Source organism: Schistocerca serialis, chromosome 5 (assembly GCF_023864345.2).
Source record: "Schistocerca serialis cubense isolate TAMUIC-IGC-003099 chromosome 5, iqSchSeri2.2, whole genome shotgun sequence".
NCBI lineage: Eukaryota > Metazoa > Arthropoda > Insecta > Orthoptera > Acrididae > Schistocerca > Schistocerca serialis.
Window position 1 is genome coordinate 87,357,327 of NC_064642.1, and position 6,559 is coordinate 87,363,885.

At 42.5% G+C, this 6,559-nt stretch overlaps 1 non-coding gene across 1 annotated transcript; it reads left to right on the forward strand.

Annotated features, from left to right (window-relative positions):
* The first annotated feature begins 1,427 nt into the window (after positions 1-1,427).
* Positions 1,428-1,502, forward strand: Trnat-ugu (transfer RNA threonine (anticodon UGU)). Its single transcript has one exon. It is a non-coding gene; the product is annotated as a tRNA-Thr (tRNA).
* The last annotated feature ends 5,057 nt before the right edge of the window (positions 1,503-6,559 follow it).

Genomic DNA, 6,559 nt, shown 5'->3' on the forward strand with positions numbered 1-6,559 from the left:
ATTCCAAATTACATTGTTAGTGTCGATCAGATATATGCGCCTGTCTCCATCAGAGGTGTGCCCGCAACTGCTTACATTCTGCGGCACTCACATTATTCCAAGAGTTTACAAAAATGAGTCGAAAAATAAATTTTATAATCATCATCAGATCGTGCAATTAATAATAGGAATTTTAAATATGTCAGACATTTTGTAGTTTCAAACATTTCCAAAAGAAGTAGAATTTTAACTGCATGTACATAGTGTAACAAATTAATTTCTTTTTATACATTTTAGTCTGAAATATAACACATCATATACAAAATCATAAGAAATTCTTTCAATGAAACAGCCGAGATAATGTTCACCTAAACAAGAATCAATATAATACATGGTATCGGTTATTTCTGTAAAAAAAGGTAGTGTTCGAGGAGGGTGTCCCATTACAATACCCCTCTGGGCAACAGTGAAAACCAACTATCCAGGGTCTTACCAACAGGGCGCTCTGTGTACTGTTCCATTGGTCCTTGCAGAAAACCTCATGACACACTTTGTGATAGCATCGACGTCCTCTCACCATCCTGCTACCTTTCTCTGGTGGAAATGATGAGTTGAAGAACCCCTCACCCCCCTCTGTTTCAACCCTTGCCAAGCTGACGCCTATAATGAACTGTTCACTGAAAGGGAATTCTCACAGGCTCTCAACTCTTCACATGATTCAGCCACAGGCCCAGATTCCATCTACAACAAGATGATTCAACACTTGGATCTTACCCAGAGGCAACATCTATTCAGGGTCTTCAACCACAGTTGGCTCACATTTGTCTTCTCTGGGGAGAACCCAGTGTCCCTTGACAGCTACCAACTAATTAGCCTGACCAACTTAATGTTGTAAACTGCTCGAGAGGATGGTTAGCTTCTGATTATGTTGGGTACTCGAATCTTGTGGCGTTTTGTCCCCACACCAGTGTGCTTTTTGGGAGGACAATCTACGATTGACCATTTATTCAGACTGGAAACAGCAATCCAACAGGCTTTTGCTACATGCCAACATATCTTTGCAGTCTTCTTTGACCTACATATGGCATATGACATGGCTTGGTGCCATCACATTTTATTTACCCTTTGTGACTGGGGCTTTTGTGGCCTCCTTCCAATTTTTATCTGTTAGTGTTTATCCCACGGCACTTCACCCAGCACCCCTAGGATGCAGGAGAACAGTATTCCACATGGCTCTGTGTTAAGTGCAACATTCTTGAAATGATAATTTAATAGACACCCTAGCTGCAAGCAGGCGTTGATACACTTCATTGGGGACATGTTGAAAATGTGTGCCCCGACCGGGACTCGAACCCGGGATCTCCTGCTTACATGGCAGACGCTCTATCCATCTGAGCTCCCCGGGGAACGTGCAAGGGATAAGTCCCTGCAGACGCACTATCCTCTGTGCCCGCGGTGGCTCATATGGATAGAGCGTCTGCCATGTAAGCAGGAGATCCCGGGTTCGAGTCCCGGTCGGGGCACACATTTTCAACATGTCCCCAATGAAGTGTATCAACGCCTGCTTGCAGCTAGGGTGTCTATTTAATTATCGTTTCATTTCTAGCAAAGCTGCATGGTCATCCACGGAAACTGTTCTTTCGGGAACAGATACTACCGTCATATATATATAGTGCAACATTCTTCCTCACTGCTGTCAGTGGGCTTGTAACCTCTGTTGGGCCTCTGGTTACCCCAGCATTGTATGTTGATGATTTTTGCATCTGGTGCAACCGATGATTTTTGCATCTGGTGCAACTTCCACTCGGTGGCATCTGCTGAACACCACTTCCAGGATGCTATCTGACGTACCTCTGTATGGGCCTTTTCCCATTGCTTCCAGTTTCTTCCCTCCAATACGTGGGTTATGCATTTTTGCCGTCGACCCACAGTACAGCCTGATCCAGAACTTTATTTAGGCAACCAGCACCTGGATGTTGTAGCACAGTTCTGTTTCTTGGGCCTCCTTTTTGATAAAAATCTGATGTGGCTGCCCTATATCTTCCACCTGAAGACTGCCTGCATGTGGAAGCTTAATGCTCTCAGCCTCCTGGCCCACACATCTTGGGGTGCAGACCGTGCTACTCTTCTCTATTTGTACTGCACTCTGGTTTTGTCCAGACTGGATTATGGTTGTCAGGCTTGTGGCTCAGCGGCTCCTTCTACTCTGAAACTACATGACCCTGTTCATCATTATAGGGCACATCTGGCTATCGGTGCCTTCCACACTAGTTCCATCAACAGTCTCCCCACTGAAGAGGGGTTCCCCCCTACAAGTATGACGGAGCCAACTCCTGGTTTCTTTCGCAATCCCATGTACCCCATCCTCTTTGCAAACAAGGAGTGTCTCCCTCCTGATACCCGTCCTTGGGTGGGATTGCTGGCTGGAATGCATCTCACATCCCTCTGTTGGGATCTCCATCTCAACTCACAGGAATGTGTCCCAAGTATTTCCTCCCCCACCCCTTGGATGGTGCCTAGACCACAAATTAGGACTGACCTATTCCACGACCCTAAGGTCTCTGCTGCCCCTATGATATTTGGCATCTTGTATTTCCATCTCTGAAGAGTTGCAGGGTGCTACCATCTTCTACACATATGGTTCTTAAATTATAGATAAGGCAGGATAAGCTTTTACATCTCCTACTGGTGTGGAACACCATTTACTGCTGGGATCATGTATTGTGCTCACAGCAGAGCTGCTAGCCATTCACAGGGCCCTCCAGTTTGTTACCCAGGCCTTCCTCTCTACAACATTTTAATGTGTACTGACTCAATGAGCAGCCAATGCTACTCTTTTTGCCCTTTAGTCTCTGCTATCCATGGCCTTCTCTCTGCCCTTGGCCATGCCTCCTGTTCAGTTGTCGTTCTTGGGGTCCCAAGTCATGTTGGCAGCACAGGAAATGAACTGGCTGACCATTTGACTAGAGAAGCAGATACTTAACCCCCATTTCCTTTCATTATTCCAGATACAGATATACAGATACACATCAAATCTCTCTTTGCCTGAAAGTAGAATGACATCTGGTGCACTGGTGATCTCAGTCATAAACTCCACACAATCAAGGAGACTACTGCAGTTGGCTCATCCATTGTTTTCCCTTGCACAGTGCGCCACCCCAACAATGTGGCTGTGGAGTTCGACTGACGGTATCCCATATATTGGTTGACTGTCCCTTTCTTTTGGCCCTTCGTACTAAGAATAGCCTTCCAGATTCATTGGTAGTTGAACTGGTCCTCAGTTTCCTGTGTGAAGGTGGTTTTTATTTTCAATTACAAGGTTTTGCTTTACTCCTGGAGCACAGGCAGCGTGGTTGTGGTTGGGGCTTCTCTTTATGTTGTCTGGATCTGGGATCGATGAGCAACCCCCTTGCAAGGACTGCCCTTTTGTTCCTCTGTTTTTCGAGTTTTTAGATTTGGCCTACCCTTTTATACCTTTTGCTGCGCAAGTTTTTAGCTTCTTCAGTTTGATCCTCTATCTGAATCAGTCCACTTTTAGCAGACTCCTCTATGTTACACAAGTAATTTCTGAATTGTGGGACTGATTACCTTGCCATTTAGTTCCATAATCTCTCCCAATCAATCAATCAATCAATCAATCAATCAATCAATTCTTGATACCCATTTTCCCTCTGACACATACATTTATGTTTCTTTTCATACCAGTGTTACCAATCCTGTGATTTACTACGTCCTTTATATTCAGTACCAAAACTACCAAACAGTAGTTTTGATAGAGTGCAATTCTGTTAGTGACACAACTGCTATTCAGTAATTTACTGAAACCTACAAATAGTTTGTGGCACTATTGCTGTAAAGTTCCTCCCATTTCGTACTGACTTTCTCCTATGCACCACTGCTCATAAAGGTCCTTCACTGAGTGTTGCAGTCTTTTGCGAGTCCTGTTGTCACACTTGTTGACTGTTCTTTGGGTAGCACCAGCATTGTTGGTCTTGACCACAACCCTCCATTACTATGCCTAGGCACTGCCGTGCACCAGGCAACTGCTGCCCAGCTAACACACTTCGCCTGCCACCACGCTGCCGCCTCAGCTCTGTCTTTCATTGCCACCCTGGTGCTGCCTTTGCTCTGACAGCAACACATTAACAAAGCAAACCAAAACAAAGAGCCCCTTTCGGTCTATTTTTGTCTTATTTACATGGGCAAACTACTCTTGTATGAAATTTACTTAATAATGTTACATGAAAATTAAAACTGAAAACTGCTGTAACCCTTGTCCCTTTTGTCAGTTCTTTAAAAGATTTCTTCACATTCATTATTCCCTCCTCTACATCAAGTCCCTATACTAAATATCAGACAACTGTCCAAGGGAGCTTTTAACTTTTACTGTCTATAGTACTTGGTAAATTAAAATTAACACCCATAACCGGTTTTGTACAGATGGGGCATGGAATGCGCATGGTGAGCAGTCAGACCAAGGGATTAATGGAAATACTGAAGGTAAATTTTCCAATATTTTATTTTGTTGTATTTTATTGTCTAGAGCTTCATCTTATGATGAAACATTGGTTAGGGTGGGATGTTGCAGTACCAGATGTAACTCAGTGCACACCTACCCACACTCAGTTCACATGGGTAACATTCACAAGGTGGGTACTGCTGACAGGGGGTGCTATTCCAAAGACATTGCTGACTTAGGAACGTGTGAAGTGCCCCTCGACCAGCCAGTGGAAGGGCTGGAAATGGTTACATGGGAACATGTATGTAGTGGACTGGCAGAACCACTGAAACGGCCTCTTGCCTGACTGGGCATTATTCCCAGATCCTCCTCATTTTGGGCAATATGCCCCTCAGTCCAACTGCAGCAGCCCTCTGTCACTGCAGAGTGCAAAACATCTGATCCCCATATTTGGAACCAATGAAACTTCCCTTTTGAATGTGCAAAACCATCTGGTTCTGAATTTCAGCCAAAACTATCCTGACAACTAGGATGGCCATGTCTCACTATCATCCATCCACATCCATGTGACATACATGTAAGAGACTCCTTTGTTTAAACAGATATCCTTCTATAACTTCTTAACATGGAATTCTATGTATCAGAATTATTAAAATATTTTGTCTCCCTAATTCTATACGGCAAATTGCAAATATTTCCTCATCACCTAGAAAATTAAAGTCATCTGTTACTTTATGTCTTAAAGAATTTTTAATAAGTATGGAGGAGCACCCACGAATTTTTCTACTACTACAAAAACTACTGACTACAATGTAGTTACCTAATTAAGGATTTTTATGTCATCTTTTGTTAGCCAATATTCATTTGGGCGAAGGACTGATATATCGCTGGCTCTTGCTATAAAAAATTGTAGATAATCAGTTTTTGCTTTTCTGCCATTTATGTGTTTTGTATGTATGCCATTTATATTTACATATATCAAAAATGTGCTTTTTACTGTTGCTTATTGTTTTAAGAGTAGCTTTTCTCACTGGATTTTTACCTTTTATTCCTTTAGGCAGCATGTCACTCACATTACTCACATTTAGTTTCCCTTACTGTTTATTATTCTGCGCCTGTCAGTAAACTTCTTGCAGAATTTTGTAGATCCTAACCTGTTCAGATGCAGGCCATCCTGTGTCAAGCAATATGTGGTTATAAACTTATTTAGAACTACCAATATTGTTCCTGACTCTTACACAGTTCTCTGTCACTGCAATTCATGTCGTCTCCATCTTTATCAGTGTCGATCTTCTATGTATGATGCTGTTTGCTATTGTACTTGATATCAAAAATACATTTTTCGCTGTTTTGATCGCCTTTCTTGTTTCATCAATGACTTTGTATTGACTGTAGCTTCAAAAGGAATTTGTCCCCACATGAATAAAAACTGCTTTATAGTTTCCATTATAATTAACACTTTTCTTCCATAACATTCTGCAAATGCTCATTTAGTTGATAAGTTCTTATCCCTGGGTGAATTTCAATTGTGAAATTTGGAGCCACTGTGCCTGTCATATGTCATGGCAGCATGCAGTTCAAAGGTGCATGATAGTGTTTCTATGTGAGTCAGTATATGGAAGGAACATGCCATCACTATTTGAGGATATTAAGCTAAAAGTAGGAAGAAACAAGGAACCCCACAGAAATTTTCTAGAACATTAAAGGATGTGTGGAAGTAAGTGTAGAAGATGAACACTAAGGCACTCGAGCATCAGGAAAAAATGAGATGGCATAGTGGTAAATAGCCAGAGCATAGAGTCAGCTGGATGATGTTGAGTAGACTTTTTATACTGAAGGGTAAGATGTGATCTCAAGGGCTGCACGAAGTTGTGGATATGATGTCACTGGACATATGTCACCCATGAAATGTGTTGTGAGATTTCTCCAGAAATGTAAATGCATGCCAATCTGGTGGACTGCATTTCCCAAAGGGGAGAGAGGTTTTACACCGTGGTTCGGCCTGGTGTATCAAATGGCTCTTGTGACCAAATCAGCAAAATGATGTCATAAGGAGAGTATTGCAATATGCCTCAGTAATGAGGTATCCTGATGCAAGAATAAGTATTCAGTGATCTGAGA